Raw genomic sequence first — 19,333 nt, forward strand, 5'->3', positions numbered from 1 at the left:
AGGTGGGTGCAGCTTGCCTCTCTCTCTCTCCCCTAAAGGTCAACAAAGCAAGGGAGGGATGTCTCCAAGCTTCTGCTTCTTTAACAAGTGTTCAATTCAACAGCCCTGCTATACCCACACATACTGACATTTTAACAGGCATTTCATGATGGGTGAAACGTAATAATGTTAATTGACCTGTTCGGTTGTATGCCTCTTAATTGCGTGCTGCACCTCAAAGTTCTGGAAATCAGTGGCCCTTTTAATTTGTTTGTCTTACCAGACCTGCTTTGAGATGGTGCAGTTATCACCTGATGTTCTTTTCGACTGGACAGGGTGTCCTTACTCCAAGACCATCATTGTGTTGTAACAATAATACATTTTTCATTCATTGAGCTAAATCTGTATCACGATCCATTTGAATGAGTAACTTACATCTAATGACTTCCCCAGCTGCCCCTCTCCTTGTGTTACGCTGTACTCATTGACGGTCGACCCCAAAAGTACCCTAATGATCTAATTCCAACCACTGCCTGAGTGATTCTTACATTTTTTAAATTCAGTCATCACCGCTTTGTTTGGGAACTGTGATCTATTTTTGCCCGCTGCTGTTACAGTACGTTCTGGTGTTTGGAGGCCAATCCAGGAAAAGAGGTGACGTCATGATGCTATCGCTTACAATGCTCTCTCTCTGATCCCAGATGTACACGTGTGTGTGTGTGTGCTCGTGTGTGTGTGTGCGTGTGTGTGTGTGCGTGCGTGTGTGTCTCGTGAGAGATGACCTCATCACTGCACTCCATTAAAACAACATCTATGTAATCTAGCAGATTTAGCTCGAATATTTGCCCCATTGTGACCCCTACTATGAAAGCAGATCCATATTTAGTATGGCATACAGTACTGTACTAAATCAGTGTTGTGTTCTGTGTTTATATCAGAGATAGAATAGTGCTGGATGTACAGTATGAGATGATTAGCTTTAGGGTGTTCTGTCATCACAAGGCTATAGTTACATCATCCATTTCCTCCACTTCCTCTATTAAAGATCCATTAACTGGTTGAGGAGAACCTTGCACGGTACATCTTGTCACCCCTGACATCACCTCACAATAATATTGTGTATAACCCTCCGTAAATTATATCCATTACCCCATTCCCCTTAATGCAGCTTCTGAATGAGCGTTGTGTGCTACCGCGTTGTGTGCTACCGCGTTGTGTCCTCTCCAAAGGCCTTGAAGAATGTTCTGTGGTCTTCTAATCACATCCGTAACACCAAACGTGGATGGGTCATGAGATGGATGCCTGAAAGTACGTGTCTAATAAAATACAACACATCTCACAGTTAGGAGAGGCCCAGTGTGTCACCTTCCCATCTCTGTTGTAGCCCACAAACCCATCGCTTCAGGGTGGATCCTTGACTGACAGCCGTGAGCTGCTGTCTGATGCTGACTATTCCATTCATCCACCAAGTGACCGTGGCAGCTGACGCTTCTCCCCAAAAGTTACCCCCCCACCAACCCACCAAACCCTGGGGACAGGGGCAGCCCAGACCACCCTCCATGGTGCCCTGCCTTGGGGGCCTCTTCTGGGGGGTAGTTGGGTGGGGGTGGGGGGCAGGCGACCAGCCCCAACCGTGATTTTTAGACACAGCCGACAGTCTGCCATCTCAGTTTACATACGGCGGGTTCACAAATAGCACATTGTCCTCAGAGACAAACGGCAATCACCAGCGGACCTGTGATCAGATCAGAGGGGTGAGGAGTGGCGTGTGTGTGTGTGTGTGTGTGTGTGTGTGTGTGTGTGTGTCCTTACAGGCTGGGGTGTGAGTCATACTGGAGAAGTGACATAGTAGGGTACTACTGATGCATTCTGTTGTTGCATATCATGTGTGTGCACGTGTCAGTGCATAGCTGTGTGTGCATGAGTCTGCCTTGTTATTTTGCAATTTAGAGAGTCATGATGACAATAGCCAATGATATATACACAGCAATACAGCAATATGCTTGTTGTGGTCACTGACATGAGTGAGTGACACCTGAATGTTACAGTATGCTACTGAGGAAGGCTTAGGGCATTGTGCTGTGCAGTGACTGGATGGAGATAGTAATCCCTCAGCCTGTAGAGAGACAGTTTTAATATTACCACTCCCAACATTATTTCTAGAAGGACTAGTGGAAAGCTGCGTCAAGAGAGGCGCCCGTTTGAAATGCGAGCTGGTTGATACACTGCCTGCCAGAATGCCTGTCGTTACTGAAAAACCTACCAGGCCTGCCAAAGTCCTCCGGTGGGGGGGGCTCGCACCGCCCGCCCAGTCCCCACTCGCACCGCCCGCCCAGTCTCTCTCACTCTCATCTAAACACATGTCTGTCATCGTTCGTCGTAGAGCATTCCGATGCCCGTGCCAATTCATGGACGTCTATGGAACGCTGTGCTGCAATCCAACCTTCCAGTTATGCTCTTCCTCATGCCGTCTAGCCTAGAGACAGGCTGAGTTCCAATGCTTTTAAATGGGCCAATGGCACGCTGTCCTCATGACCTCTGATCTCAAACAACTAAGTGAAATCAAAGTGGCTGGCCACGCGCCCACAACATTATGTGTATGATATTAAATGCCCACAGTCACTAACCATTGGTTCCACCTCTTATTGGTTCCCACCTATCGCGTCTAATTTCAGTCATTTTATATCAGTGGTCACTAAGGAGTGGACGGACAGGTTTAAGATGAAAACAGGTGTACCAGGATCATAAGACTCACTATACCAGTGATGTCAATGACTCACACTACTAACCATTGGTTCCCACCTTTGGTTACCCACCTATCGTCTTATTTTAGATCAGTGGTCACTGGTCACTAAGGAGTGGACCGATAGGTTTCAGACTGAGTCGGGTGTAGTAGGTTATCTTAGGTCTGGGTCAGATATACATTGAACCTTTTTGTTGTTGGTTAGAGTTGATCTCGGGAAGAGCTGATCCTGGATCTGTGCTTAGAAAGCAACGCCTTCCATTATTTAGTACACAGGCAGTGTGTGTTTGTGTGTGCGTGCGTGCCTGTGTTTGTGTGGTAAAGAGAGATGGGAAGGTGACGACCTCTCCAATAGATCTTTTCTCTTCTCCGTCACTCCGAGGTATCCAGCTGTGTGATGACCTAACAATAGGACCTGTCATAGAACATCTCAGGAAAGAAAAAGACACACACACACACACACACGCACACACACATCACTAGAAAGAGTGGTGGTGAGACAGCGTATGGAAGATAAGGGGGTTGACTCTATTTCCCAGTTCTTTCCGTAGTCCTGCTTTCATTAAATCTCTAATGACTTTTACTATGATATTACAGTTCGGATGCATTTTCCTTTTCTTGTGTTAACAGTTTCCTGAAGAACAATATAAGGTATCCATTGACTATATGATTAGACAAATGAGTTTAATCAAAATTAGGATGAGTCAAACATTCCATGAAAGGCCAGTGTCATACCGACCTCCATCCGCCATAATCTAGGAGTCTGTCATTCTATTCCACACCGATCTCAACAAACCATTTCTGTTTGGACCTTGCTTTGTGCACAGGGGCAATGTCATGCTGAAACAGTAAAGGCCTTCTTCAAACTGTTGCCACAAAGTTGGAAGCACAGAATGCTGTAGCGTTAAGATTTCCCTTCACTGGAACTAAGGGGCCCAGCCTGAACCATGAAAAATAGCCCCATACCATTATTCCTCCTCCACCAAACTTTACAGTTGGCACTATACTTTGGGCAGGAAGCATTCTCCTGGCATCTGCCAAACCCAGATTTGTCCGTCAGACTGCCAGATGGTGAAACGTGATTCATCACTCCAGAGAACACGTTTCTACTGCTCCAGAGTCCAATGGCGGCGAGCTTACCACTCCAGCCGACTCATTGCGTGTGGTGATATTAGGCTTGTGTGTGGCTGCTTGGCCTGGGAAACCCATTTCATGAAGCTCCCGATGAAAAGTTATTGTGCTGATGTTGCTTCCAGAGGCTGTTTGGAGCTCAGTAGGGAGTGTTGCAACCGAGGATAGACTATTTTTACGTGCTATGTGCTTCAGCACTCGGTTGTCTCATTCTGTGAGCTTGTGTGGCCTACCACTTCGTGCTGAGTCTGTGTTGCTCCTAGATGTTTCCAATTCACAATAACAGCACTTAAATGTTGACCCGGGCAGCTCTAGCAGTGCAGAAATTTGACAAACTGACTTGCTGGAAAGGTGGCATCCTATGATGGTGCCACGTTGAAAGTCACTGAGCTCTTCAGTAAGGCCATTCTACTGCCAGTGTTTGTCTATGGAGATTGCATGGGTGTGTGCATGATTTTATACACCTGTCAGCAACGGGTGTGGCTGAAATAGACAAATCCACTCATTTGAAGGGGTGTCCAAATACTTTTGTGTATATAAAGTGTATATCAGCAAATGCACACATTCTTTTGCAATCAAGTCATCAAAATAACTTGTAAAGGTTCTGATTCAATTAGGTTTGATAAATTGATTACAATTATGCTTACACTGATAGTATGTCTGGCACAGAACATGTGCATTGTTTTATCTCTGTGTTTATCAGATATGATGGTGCCATAATGCAAATATTTGCCTAAGGGTGGCTGCCAGCTTTGCAAACAAATTCATTTACAGTATTTGGACAGTGAGTTGCAGTCTGTAAAAGACAGAACAAGAAAGAGCAAACAGACACTGTTGCTGCTCTAAAACAGCAAAGTAATCAAATTTGCAGACAATTTTATTCTAATTCAGGGCTCCTCCGAGAGTCCTTGTCTTTCCTCCTCAACTGCTCCCAACACGCTCGCGCATCGCACTGTTTTCCCAGATTTCACTTCACGTTCACGTGCAGCTTGCTCTCGCCTCACTCAGACATTCTGTCGCCAGCCCCGTGACGTAACCTGCGCTAGTAACTTCCAATTTCAGCGGTTTTCCTCCGCGGCTAGTAGGCCCGAGGAGAATCTAGTTCCACCGGCTTGTCTCTGGCTATTCCCTCCAATTTGCCAAATAGTCATGTCAAACTTGACCGGTGAAAATTCTTGACCGGTAAAAATTCTACGAAATGTATCATCATTCATCTTAAAAGGAAGATCTATTTTAGCCTATTTCTAATCAATTATGTCAATGGTAATTTTATGATAATGACAGGTTCACTGTCATCATGACATAGGCCTATTCTGTTCTATTCCAGTATGTTATATTCTATTGTAGTCTATCATGTCATATTCTAGTGTATTCTATTCTTTGCTTCATTTTCTTGCAGGCTTCCAGATGCAGGCTTGGCTATGGTGCACTATCCCACAATTGTAAACTATCAGTAATTATTATTAGCCTATGTATTGAGCCTATTTATCAATTCAGTCAATACATATAAAATGGGTTTATGTCTGCAGTCTAGTATCATCTCTCTCACACAAATCTGAGAGAGGAAATTAAACTTAATGTTCCTGTCGTCCAGCCTGCCTGCTGCCTGCCTGATACCCTAACGTCTATTTTCATGCATTAGCATGCAGTATTAATGAGATGGTTTGATGAATCGTTGCAGCTTCGTTCTCTCTGACAGTGCAACTATCAAAATGAGGGTTGATATAAAAACTAAGCCGTCTTTCCCCGCATTTAACACAGGCCCATTGTTGTTAAGTTGTAACACAGCTGTCATTCTCCACTTTACTTTAAAACACTGTCTTTAGGCCCCTAGAGCAAGGTGTTCATTTGAGATGGTAGCCTATATGAGGACATGACAGAACATGCCCTTTGTGTTGACACTTGCCTTAGACACTTTAGTTCTCCCGACTACATAAATAGTGCTTATCGCGCCACAATCAAAGAAGGGGAACCTAGAACAAGCTTAGCACAGATCAGTTCCATCAGATAACCACACCAGTGTTATCGCTCTTTCTCTCATATTTGCAAGAGATTACTGATCCAGTTCTGAGACAGAAGGTGTATTTTTAACTTGCGGTGAAAATAAGCTTATATTAGGTCTACAGTAAATTGGCATATTCTGGTTATTTAATATATACTGAACAAAAATATAAACGCACCATGTAAAGTGCTGATCCCATGTTTCATGAGCTGAAATGAAAGTTCCCAGAAATGTTCCATATGCAGAAAAAGCTTATTTATCTTAAATTTTGTGCACAAATTTGATTACATCCCTGTTCGTGAGCATTTCTCATTTGCCAAGATAAGTCGTCCACCTGACAGGTGTGGCATATGAATAGGTTGATTAAACAGCATGATCATTACACGGGTGTACCTTGTGCTGGGGAAAATAAAAGGCCACTCTAAAATGTGCAGTTTTGTCACACAACACAATGCCACAAATGTCTCAAGTTTTGAGGGAGCGTGAAATTGGCATGCTGACTGCAGGAATGTCCACCAGAGCTGTTGCCAGAGTATTCAATGTTAATTTCTCTACCATAAGTCACCTCCAACGTCGTTTTAGAGAATTTGGCAGTACGTCCAACCGGCCTCACAACCGCAGACCACATTGTAACCACGCCAGCCCAGGACCTCCACATCCGGCTTCATCACCTGAGGGATCGTCTGAGACCATATATATTTCTGTCTAAAAAAAGCCCCCTTTTGGGGGAAAAACTAATTCTGATTGCCTGGGCCTGGCTCCCAAGTGGGTTGGCCTATGCCCTTCCAGGCCCACCCATGGCTGTGCCCTGCCCAGTCATGTAAAATCCATAGATTAGGGCCTCATTTATTTATTTCAATTGACTGATATCCTTATATGAACTGTAACTCAGTAAAATCTTTGAAATTGTTGCATGTTGTGTTTATATTTTTCTTCAGTATAATATAAGAATTTATATGTATATATGCTTGACTGTAAGTAACTTTGAATAAAAGTGTCTGCTAGATGGCCTATACTACTACATTATATAGTATTACACCAGAATAACCTATGTTTTTATGTCGGTTATATGCATTCATTTATAATTTATTCTATGCATTCCTTCGACAAGAAATTATCACAATCTTTATTTACAGTGTGTGAATGTGTGTGGCCATTTTGTTGAATCAGCAATACATCAATGGCAATAAATGTATCTTTTGAATAAATGCAACTGTTCATCAAAAACAGCTGTGCCAATCCATCTGCAAGAATGTTCTGCTATCTAATCACAGTGAATCAAACCCTCAAAAATGTTCACAGCTTCGTAAAATAAATATGCTAACTGTACTTCTTTTCTCATTCATGCAATTTGCACATAAAATATACAGCACATAACTATCTTTTAACGACAAACAGGAGTCCGATGAGTATATAGTCCTCTACAGGCAATCAACTTGGCGCTCCACTACTCTCCACTGCCAAAATAGCAAAAGAGCTATTAAAAGAAAACTCCACGAAAGAATACATTGTTTTATAGTTACATAATCCATTCCACAGTGCATGAAACTGTTAGATGTGTAAAAGTAGGTCTTGTTATTCATGGACCGCCCCAAACTGTATCCCGCGGCATGATACTGGCGCTCCGCGGAGGGTGCGACGGCCCTGCGACTCCCTGACGCCAGCGCGAGGAGACCAGAGACAGGCAGCGGTATAGTATGGGAGCGTTGAGAGCGAGCTTGATAGCTTGTTATAAGGTACTGTAAACTTTATTTTTCACCCGTCAAAACATAAACAACCACGGGGGAATGAGTATGTTCGGTTGACTAGATCTATTGCTTATAAGAAAATAATATTTGCAACTTTTTAAAAGGGATAGAGACAGTGAAAGTGTATTTTGAGGCTTCAAACTTTTCTGTCTATCATATTTGGCAACAGAGATTGATTGGCAATTAACGTTAGTAGAATGTGGGATTCATTTCATATGTGTAACATTGTATTGTCGTGTATCCTACAGTTGGAACACGTACTTGTGAAAAAATATTAATAGTGTGCACAATGTGTGTATTTCAATGTGTCAGTCTGCTTTGATGGTTAACCTTTGTGATGCATTGTGTTGGTATGATGTTTGATTATCAGTTTGTCCATCTGTATTTGTTGTGATTAAATCTAATATGCTACTGATGTAGGCCTCTTGTACTCAGAAATAGTATCAACATCAGATTTGTGATTTGTTTACTTTCCATCTGTACATGTCATGCAGATTATTTGATTTATGTTCATGCATCATGCATTTAGCAGCAAAACCAAGATGCAAAACCAAGATTTGCGATATTTAATTGGATCTTCATCTCAACGTCAGTGTCCATTTGGAGGGAAGCTGTGTCTCATTGCAAAATGACTTGCTTTAAATAATCAATATAGGCTATCTATCTTTTCCATCGTGTGTTTGCGCGCGCGTGCACATGCATGTGTTAGTGTGCGTGCGTGCATTGTGTGTGTGTGTTTCATGTCTCATGGATGCAGAGCTAGCCTGTGTGACTGTGAGACCCTGAGCAGCAGGGCCAGATCTCCTGACATCATTGAAGATGACATATCAGATTACTCAAAGGACTGGAATTTGTCCTTGTCCATGATTTAGTACAATTGTTGAATCCTGCAGCGTTCTTGTCAAATTCAGGTTTGTTTTAAATGAACAATTTGTTTCTGTTTTTTGTTGTTGTTGTGGGGCACATGGTGGACTGACAGTTTGGCTTTATTCACACTTTTAAATAGATATAACGATTGTGATGCAATGCCTGTGTTACAGAGTTATAAAGATGTGATATTTCTGCAATGGTCTGTTGGGTTCGCTAAAGACAGGATAATAGAAGGAGTGAAAGGGACATGTGTACTGTATCTCTAAATCCTAGTGTTGATAGTGATATCATTCATATGCAACATTATCTCAGAGAATGAGGTATTCTTCTGTGTAGTTAACACTGTAAAAATGAGTCCAGTCTTAGCTTAGACATTTAACCTAGATCTTATACAGAGGAAATGGCACATTTCTCAGTTCCTCTTCTGTTCATCTATAGGTGGACATCTCCTGTATTCAGTCTGGTACAGCACATGGTGGAATTGGAGAGACATTTCCAATTTATAGGAATAAACAAGTTAACCACATTCCAGCCATAACATCATTCTCAGTTCAGACAGAGGCATCCTCAGAATAGCCCTTCTCTATATGTCCGACCCATCCCAGACCCCTCTTGATGTGTTGGCCTGAGGTGTCCTCCCGACCATCCCAACCACCACAAACACAACACTTACCCCAAATGCCTGGGATGGTTGGGATTAGAGGTAGACCGATTATGATTTTTCAACGCCGATATCGATTCTTGAAGGACCAAAAAAAGCCGATACCAATTAATCGGTCCATTTTTTAAATTTTAAATGTGTAATAATGACAATTACAACAATACTGAATTAACATAATGAATATAATACATCAATAAAATCAATTTAGCCTCAAATAAAATGAAACATGTTAAATTTGGTTTAAATAATGCAAAAACAAAGTGTTGGAGAAGAAAGTAAAAGTGCAATATGTGCCATGTAAAAAAGCTAACGTTTAAATTCCTTGCTCAGAACATGAGAACATATGAAAGCTGGTGGTTCCTTTTAACAGGAGTCTTCAATATTCCCAGGTAAGAAGTTTTAGGTTGTAGTTATTATAGGAATTATAGGACAAGTTCTCTCTATACTATTTGTATTTCATATACCTTTGACTATTGGATGTTCTTATAGGCACTTTAGTATTGCCAGTGTAACAGTATAGCTTCCGTCCTTCTCCTCGCCCCTACCTGGGCTCGAACCAGGAACACATCGACAACAGCCACCCTCGAAGCAGCGTTACCCATCGCTCCACAAAAGCCGCAGCCCTTGAAGAGCCATTGGAACAACCACTCCAAGTCTCAGAGCGAGTGACATTTGAAACGCTATTAGCGCGCACCCCGCTAAATAGCTAGCCATTTCACATCGGCTACACCAGCCTAATCTCGGGAGTTGATAGGCTTGAAGTCATAAACAGCTCAATGCTTGAAGCACAACGATGAGCTGCTGGCAAAACGCACAAAAGTGCTGTTTGAATGAATGCTTACGAGCCTGCTGGTGCCTACCACCGCTCAGTCAGATACTTAGATACTTGTATGCTCAGTCAGATTATATGCAACGCAGGACACGCTAGATAATATCTAGTAATATCATCAACCATGTGTAGTTAACTAGTGATTATGATTGATTGTTTTTTATAAGATAAGTTTAATGCTAGCTAGCAACTTACCTTGGCTAACTGCATTTGCGTAACAGGCAGTCTCCTTGTGGAGTGCAACGAGAGAGAGGCAGGTCGTTATTGCGTTGGACTAGTTAACTGTAAGGTTGCAAGATTGGATCCCTCGAGCTGACAAGGTGAAAATCTGTCGTTCTGCCCCTGAAAGAGGCAGTTATACCCACCGTTTCTAGGCCGTCATTGAAAATAAGAATGTGTTCTTAACTGACTTGCCAAGTTTAATAAAGATTAAATAAAGGTGTAAAAAAAAAAAAAAAATCGGCAAATCGGCGCCCAAAAATACAGATTCCCGATTGTTATGAAAACCTGAAATTGGAGAAAGATAGTCCTTTTTCACGAATACGCACCGCATCGATTATATGCACCGCAGGACATGCTCGATAAACTAGTAATATCATCAACCATGTGTAGTTAACTAGTGATTATGATTGATTGATTGTTTTTTATAAGATAAGTTTAATGCTAGCCAACAACTTACCTTGGCTTCTTACTGCATTCGCGTAACAGGCAGTCTCCTCGTGGAGTGCAATGAGAGGCAGGTGGTTAGAGCGTTGGACTAGTTAACTGTAAAGGTTGTAAGATTGAATCCCCGAGCTGACAAGGTAAAAATCTGTCATTCTGCCATTCTGAAAACGTGAAATCGGCCCTAATTAATCGGCCAGTCCGATTAATCGGTCAACCTCTAGTTGGGATAGCTGATTGATAGCCCATGTGTTGGTTACAGTGGGTGAGTTATGTTTGTGGCTAACGTGAGGTGTGGTGGATGTGTGTGTGTGCTCACGTGTGCGTGTGTGATAACTGACCCTAAATTTGTGTAGACCTCCTGGGTCAGTGCTGTGTCTAGTCACCAAGGGCAACACCTCTCTGTCTTCCTGTCTGTCTGTCTGGTTATTTCTGTCTACTGTAGAGGCTGGGGAGGAATTTTGGGTGTTGTTTGGGTGTTGTGGTGTTGTGGTGTTGTGGGTAGGCCTAGTTCGTGAGGGCTTGCTTGTCGAAACACATTCTCTCGGCTGCTTTTTGGAGATCATTCATCGATACTCATTCATTGAATTTTGATATCCAGTTTTGGTACTTGATGATTGTTATCTGTGTATTAATGAACACATTACACCTCCTCAATGTCGATGGGTCAGGCCACACAGAGTGAGAGGGAGACAGCACAACGAAGCTGTATTGTCACTATTTGTGTTGGGCTGCTGAGCTGACAGTTAGAGGGAACACTCTTGTGTGAAGTGGAAGGTTTACGCCGAAAGGCTAGACAGTGTGTGTATTAACGAGAATTTGCATCCCCCTTCGCTCTCCTCCCTCGTTCCTCTCTCTCTTTCCTCACTCTTTCCCTCTCTCTCTTTCCTCCCTCGGTCTCTCTGTTCACTCATTTTCAGTCTCTCTCAGACACACTTGCACATGCACGTACACACGAACATACACACTCACTCACGCACACACACACCCTCCTCTCCCATCCCTCTCTCCTCTATTTGTTATCTCTCTCCATCTCTTTATCCCTCTCTCCTCTCCTCTTTACCTCTCTTCATCCCTCTCTCCTCTCCTCTTTATCTCTCTGCATCTCTTTATTCCTATCTCCATCCACTCTTCCCTTCATAGCCAGCGACTCAATTGAGTGGGGGCTAATGGAGGCCCCGTCCAGGCCCTGCTGATAAATAATGTAACTTCTTTATAATGCCCCGTCTCTAGGGAGAGAGCAGAGAGCATCATTACTGGCTCCTCATCCTACAGCCCCGGCCCCTAAATTGATTAACAGCACTGACTGAAGCAGCTCGCACTAAATGATCAATGGGGTTGGTAGGGATTGGTGGCTAGCAGCTAGCGCAGGCTTGGAATGGCACAGGTCAGGCTAACAGGCCTTGTCAATGACATGTGATCATGGGCTAACCTATTAGATCCCTCTGACTCCCATTAATTCTGCCTGGCTATGCTAACTACTCACCAAAGGGTTAGCGTTAGCGGCAGTTAGCACACTAACCCAATACAGGCTGGATGAATGGCAGGCAAGGAAGGAAGATAGATAGATAACTGCCTGGGCACTTTTATGGAGCTCTTGTGTAAACGGCGGCGTGTTTCAGCTTAAATGGGCAGAGGGCGGATAAGATTGGGACCTGTCCGCTACAGATATTTGTGTGATGCTTCATTGGGCCCTACTTGTGTAAGGGAGAGGCGTAACTCTGCATCCCAAATGGCATCCTATTCTCTATATATTACACAACCTATAGGGCCCATAGCACTATGTGCACTCTGTAGGGAATAGGGTGCCATTTGGGACACACCCTAAGTATGTGTTGGGTAAGAGAGGTTAGAGAAGGGGACTGCTGGGCTGGAAGATGTTTGGGAGGTTAATGTGATTTAGGGAAGAAAGAAAAGTGTAGGTCAGGCTTACCTTTAGGAGGGGGACCGGATATCAGATTATCACAGATCTACAGGGTCGCCTGTAGTAACCAACGACCAGTGATCAAATAATGACTTGTAGTAACCATTTATCAGATAAAGTGTGATCTAGCTTGGTAGTTTTTGTGTCTGATGACTAATAAGGTGATACTGAAACCTTACCCATCACATTACTTTTGGTTTCTCATTTACATTTTTACCACTCCTGTTCTCAGAACATTCTGTATAAAGCTAATGTAGGTTTATCAGAGTAGCCCAAACCCTCCCCATTCTATACAGTCCAGAGTAGGGCACAACAACACCAGCCCCATTCTATACAGTCCAGAGTAGGGCACAACACCGGCCCCATTCTATACAGTCCAGAGTAGGGCACAACACCGGCCCCATTCTATACAGTCCAGAGTAGGGCACAACACCGGCCCCATTCTATACAGTCCAGAGTAGGGCACAACAACACCGGCCCCATTCTATACAGTCCAGAGTAGGACACAACACCGGCCCCATTCTATACAGTCTAGAGTAGGGCACAACAACACCAGCCCCATTCTATACAGTCCAGAGTAGGGCACAACACCGGCCCCATTCTATACAGTCTAGAGTAGGGCACAACACCGGTCTCATTCTATACAGTCTAGAGTAGGGCACAACAACACCAGCCCCATTCTATACAGTCCAGAGTAGGGCACAACACCGGCCCCATTCTATACAGTCTAGAGTAGGGCACAACACCGGTCTCATTCTATACAGTCCAGAGTAGGGCACAACAACACCAGCCCCATTCTATACAGTCCAGAGTAGGCCACAACACCGGCCCCATTCTATACAGTCCAGAGTAGGGCACAACACCGGCCCCATTCTATACAGTCCAGAGTAGGGCACAACACCAGCCCCAATTCTATACAGTCCAGAGTAGGGCACAACACGACCCCATTCTATACAGTCCAGAGTAGGGCACAACAACACCACCGGCCCCATTCTATACAGTCCAGAGTAGGGCACAACAACACCAGCCCCATTCTATACAGTCCAGAGTAGGGCACAACAACATGGCCCCATTCTATACAGTCCAGAGTAGGGCACAACAACACCAGCCCCATTCTATACAGTCCAGAGTAGGGCACAACACCGGCCCCATTCTATACAGTCCAGAGTAGGGCACAACAACACCGGCCCCATTCTATACAGTCCAGAGTAGGGCACAACATTACCGGACCCATTCTATACAGTCCAGAGTAGGGCACAACCACACCGGCCCCATTCTATACAGTCCAGAGTAGGGCACAACACCGGCCCCATTCTATACAGTCCAGAGTAGGGCACAACAACACCGGCCCCATTCTATACAGTCCAGAGTAGGGCACAACAACACCGGCCCATTCTATACAGTCCAGAGTAGGGCACAACACCGGCCCCATTCTATACAGTCCAGAGTAGGGCACAACATTACCGGCCCCATTCTATACAGTCCAGAGTAGGGCACAACAACACCGGCCCCATTCTATACAGTCCAGAGTAGGGCACAACAACACCGGCCCCATTCTATACAGTCCAGAGTAGGGCACAACAACACCGGCCCCATTCTATACAGTCCAGAGTAGGGCACAACAACACGGCCCCATTCTATACAGTCCAGAGTAGGGCACAACAACACCGGCCCCATTCTATACAGTCCAGAGTAGGGCACAACAACACGGCCCCATTCTATACAGTCCAGAGTAGGGCACAACAACACGGCCCCATTCTATACAGTCCAGAGTAGGGCACAACACCGGCCCCATTCTATTTTGACTGGTCCACAGACAACCCCATATGAGCATTGTCTGTTTCAAGCGTGAATACAATCCCATTTTGACCTTTTTCATACAGTAATGCTGATCAAACTCTGATCATATATCGGTCATACATTATAGATCCTCCTCAGGTTGGAGATTAGTAGATTCTAATGATGGTAATTGACAGAAGAAACGTCCTGGTTTTTTTTGGACTGAAATAGCTAAATAAATCGTACAGTTTTTAACTGTGAGCGAAAGTCACACCTATTCTCTTAAGCTCCTCAGGTTTGGAAATACCCAAGTAAGGTCTGGACTGGAGAAATCCAGAAGATCTAATCCAAGTGTATGATGTTGTTGACAGTAGGTGACTGTGTCGAGAGCCCTGTCTGTCCAGATGTTCCTGTTACAGTCTATCACTCTCTACTTTCCTGGAATTCCTCCATCTGAATTGGATTACGAGTTGTTTTTTTGCAACTGGTCTGGAGTAGAGGTCGACCAATTATGATTTTTCAACGCCGATACCGATTATCGGAGGACCAAAAAAGCCGATACCGATTAATTTGGCCCGATTAAAAAAATTAATCTATTTGTAATAATGACAATTACAACAATACTGAATGAACACTTATTTTAACTTAATATAATACATCAATACACTAAATTTAGCCTCAAATAAATAATGAAACATGTTCAATTTGGTTTAAATAATGCAAAAACAAAGTGTTGGAGAAGAAAGTGAAAGTACAATATGTGCCATGTAAAAAAGCTAACGTTTAACTTCTTGCGTCGAGCCATCCCGGATCCGGGATCGTGAATACATCCTCAAGCTCATTACCATAACGCAACGTTTAACTATTCATGAAAATCGCAAATGAAATGAAATTAATATGCTAGCTCTCAAGCTTAGCCTTTTGTTAACAACACTGTCATCTTAGATTTTCAAAATATGCTTCTCAACCATAGCAAAACAAGCATTTGTGTAACAGCTAGCGCAGCTAGCGTAGCATTTAGCGTTAGCATCAGCAGGCAACATTTTCACAAAAACCAGAAAATCATTCAAATAAAATCATTACCTTTGAAGAACTTCAGATGTTTTCAATGAGGAGACTCTCAGTTAGATAGCAAATGCTCAGTTTTTCCTGAAAGATGATTTGTTTAGGAGAAATTGCTCCGTTTGGTGCGTCACGTTTGGCTACAAAAAAAAAAAAAACGAAAATTCAGTCTTCAAAACGCCAAACTTTTTTCCAAATTAACTCCATAATATCGACTGAAACATGGTAAACGTTGTTTAGAATCAATCCTCAAGGTGTTTTTCACATATCTCTTCATGATATATCGTTTGTTGAAAGCCTCCTCTCTCTTCTCAATCACTGGATGACTGCGTGCAGCTTGTAGATTACGCACCAATTTAGACAAAGGACACCGGGCGGACCCCTGGTAAATGTAGTCTCTTATGGCCAATCTTCCAATGATATGCCTACAAATACGTCACAATGCTGCAGACACCTTGGAGAAACGATAGAAAGGGCAGGCTCATTCCTGGCGCATTCACAGCCATATAAGGAGACAATGGAAAACAGAGCTTCAAAAATTCTGCCCATTTCCTGGTTGAAGTTTCATCTTGGTTTCGCCTGTAGCATGAGTTCTGTGGCACTCACAGATAATATCTTTGCAGTTTTGGAAACCTTAGAGTGTTTTCTTTCCAAAGCTGCCAATTATATGCATAGTCGAGCATCTTTTCGTGACAAAATATTGCGCTTAATACGGGCACGTTTTTTAATCCATAAATTAAAAGAGCGCCCCCTATATCCAAGAAGTTAAGTTCCTTGCTCAGAACATGAGAATATATGAACGTTGGTGGTTCCTTTTAACATGAGACTTCAATATTCCAAGGTAAGAGGTTTTAGGTTGTAGTTAATATAGAATTTATAGGACTATTTCTCTCTATACCATTTGTATTTCATATACCTTTGACTATTGGATGTTCTTATAGGCACTTTAGTATTGCCAGTGTAACAGTATAGCTTCCGTCCCTCTCCTCGCTCCTCCCTGGGCTCGAACCAGGAACACAACGACAAGAGCACCCTCGAAGCATCGTTACCCATGCAGAGCAAGGGAAACAACCACCCCAAGGCTCAGAGCGAGTGAAGTTTGAAGATAGCGCGCGCTAACTAGCTAGCCATTTCACTTCGGTTACACCAGCCTCATCTCGGGAGTTGATAGGCTTGAAGTCATAAACAGCGCAATGCTTGACGCACAACGAAGAGCTGCTGGCAAAACGCAAAGAATGTGCAATGAGAGAGAGGCAGGTCGTTATTGCGTTGGACTAGTTAACTGTAAATTTGCAAGATTGGATCCCCCGAGCTGACAAGGTGAAAATCTGTCATTCTGCCCCTGAACAAGGCAGTTAACCCACCTTCCTAGGCCGTCATTGAAAATCAGAATGTGTTCTTAACTTCTAGCGTCGAGCAATCCTGTATCCGGGAGCGTAAATCATAGCCTCAAGCTCATTACCATAACGCAACGTTTCCTATTCATGAAAATCGCAAATGAAATGAAATAAATATATTGAAACACAAGCTTAGCCTTTTGTTAACAACACTGTCACCTCAGATTTTCAAAATATGCTTTAACCATAGCTACACAAGCATTTGTGTAAGAGTATTGATAGCCTAGCATAGCATTAAGCCTAGCATTCAGCAGGCAACATTTTCACAAAAACAAGAAAAGCATTCAAATAAAATAATTTACCTTTGAAGAACTTCGGATATTTTCAATGACGAGACTCTCAGTTAGATAGCAAATGTTAATTTTTTCCAAAAAGATTATTTGTGTAAGAGAAATAGCTCCGTTTTGTTCATCACGTTTGGCTAAGAAAAAAAAAACGAAAATGCAGTCACTTACAACACCAAACTTTTTTCCAAATTAGCTCCATAATATCGACAGAAACATGGCAAACGTTGTTTAGAATTAATCCTCAAGGTGTTTTTCATAATTCTATTCGCTGAAAAATCATTCCCGGCAGTCGGTTTCTCATCAGAGGCAAACGGAAAAATACTGCAGCTGGAGATTACGCAATAATTGCGACGGAGGACACCAAGCGACCACCTGGTAAATGTAGTCTCTTATGGTCAATCTTCCAATGATATGCCTACAAATACGTCACAATGCTGCAGACACCTTGGGGAAAATGTGAAAAAGGTAAGCTGACTCCTAGCTCATCCACAGCCATATAAGGTGTCATTGCCATGAGGCGGTTTCAAAAAATACGGCACTTCCTGATTGTCTTTTTATCTGTTTTTTTTTCTGTAACATCAGTTCTGTGGCACTCACAGACAATATCTTTGCAGTTTTGGAAACGTCAGTGTTTTCTTTCCAAAGCTGTCAATTATATGCATAGTCGAGCATCTTTTCGTGACAAAATATCTTGTTTAAAACGGGAACGTTTTTCATCCAAAAATTAAAAAGAGAGCCCCCTATATCGAAGAAGTTAACTAACTTGCCTAGTTAAATACAGATTAAATAAAGGTAAAAAAAAAAAAAAAGACAAATCGGTGCCCAAAAATACCGATTTCCGATTGTTATGAAAACTTGAAATCGGCCCTAATTAATCGGCCATTCCGATTAATCGGTCGACCTCTAGTCTGGAGCATGTGGTGTGATGGACTGTCAGACTGACTATCTGACCGACTGTCAGACTGACTATCTGACCGACTGTCAGACTGACTATCTGACCGACTGTCAGACTGACTATCTGACCGACTGTCAGACTGACTATCTGACCGACTGTCAGACTGACTATCTGACCGACTGTCAGACTGACTATCTGACAGACTGTCAGACTGACTATCTGACCGACTGGCAGACTGACTATCTGACCGACTGGCAGACTGACTATCTGACCGACTGGCAGACTGACTGACTGTCTGACTGACTGTCTGACTATCTGACCAACTGTCTTACTGACTGACTGTCTGACCGACTGTCTGACCAACTGTCTGAGTGACTGACTGTCTGACCGACTGTCTGACCAACTGTCTGAGTGACTGACTGTCTGACCGACTGTCTGACTGACTCTCTGTTTGACTGTCTGACTGACCCATCAAAGCAGGGTTGTGTTTGAGATTGACAGACAAGAGCTGTCTTTTGTATTGAGTTGTGTATCATTACTTTTTAATTTTCTCTCCTTTTCCGTTCATGAAAAGGTGTCACGCCCTGACCTTAGAGAGCTTTTTATGTCTCTATTTTGGTTTGGTCATGGGTGGGCATTCTATGTTCATTTTTCTATGTTTTGTATTTCTTTGTTTTGGCCGGGTATGGTTTTCAATCAGGGACAGCTGTCTATCGTTGTCTCTGATTGGGAACCATACTTAGGCAGCCTTTTCCCACCTGTGTTTTGTGGGTAGTTATTTTCTGTTTTGTGTTTCTGCACCTGACAGAACTGTTCGTTGTCGTTTTGCTCTTTGTTATTTTGTTTCATTGTTCAGTTTAAATAAAAATCATGAACACTTACCACGCGCTTTGGTTCGATCCTTCATGCAACGACGACCGTTACAAAAGGGAATCTCATCCCAGAATGTCAGGAAAACCTTGATAAGGCAACACAGTATCAGTGGCAGCTAATGCTGAATTATTTGACACAATTTACAAAAGTAATAAATACACAATAAAATCTACAACTTAAAAATACATATTTTCTGGAAAAATGCTCTGGGTAACATACAGTACCAGTCAAAAGTTTGGACACACGCACTCATTCAAGGGTTTTTATTTATTTTTACTATTTTCAATACAGCAAATGAAAGATAAACATCTTGCTAATCTACCCATCGTGTCCGATTTCAAAAATGCTTTACAGCTAAAGCACAACATATGATTATGTTAGGTCATAGCCAAGTCAAAAAAACACACAGCCATTTTCCCAGCCAAAGATAGGAGTCACAAAACGCAGAAATATAGATAAAATTAATCACTAACCTTTGATGAGCTTCATC

The 19,333-nt window shown here is 42.9% G+C and overlaps 1 protein-coding gene across 2 annotated transcripts in view; it reads left to right on the forward strand.

Moving 5' to 3' along the window:
* Window positions 1-7,494: 7,494 nt before the first annotated feature.
* The window catches only part of LOC112236665 (mothers against decapentaplegic homolog 1), a 29,743-nt gene continuing 17,904 nt past the window's right edge, over window positions 7,495-19,333 (forward strand). For both annotated transcript variants that reach the window (XM_024405263.2, XM_024405265.2), the window contains exon 1: window positions 7,495-7,591. The gene's annotated coding sequence lies outside the window, so the exon portion shown is untranslated. The remainder of the gene's footprint in view (window positions 7,592-19,333) is intronic.

Source organism: Oncorhynchus tshawytscha, linkage group LG11, assembly GCF_018296145.1.
Source record: "Oncorhynchus tshawytscha isolate Ot180627B linkage group LG11, Otsh_v2.0, whole genome shotgun sequence".
NCBI classification, from domain to species: Eukaryota; Metazoa; Chordata; class Actinopteri; order Salmoniformes; family Salmonidae; genus Oncorhynchus; species Oncorhynchus tshawytscha.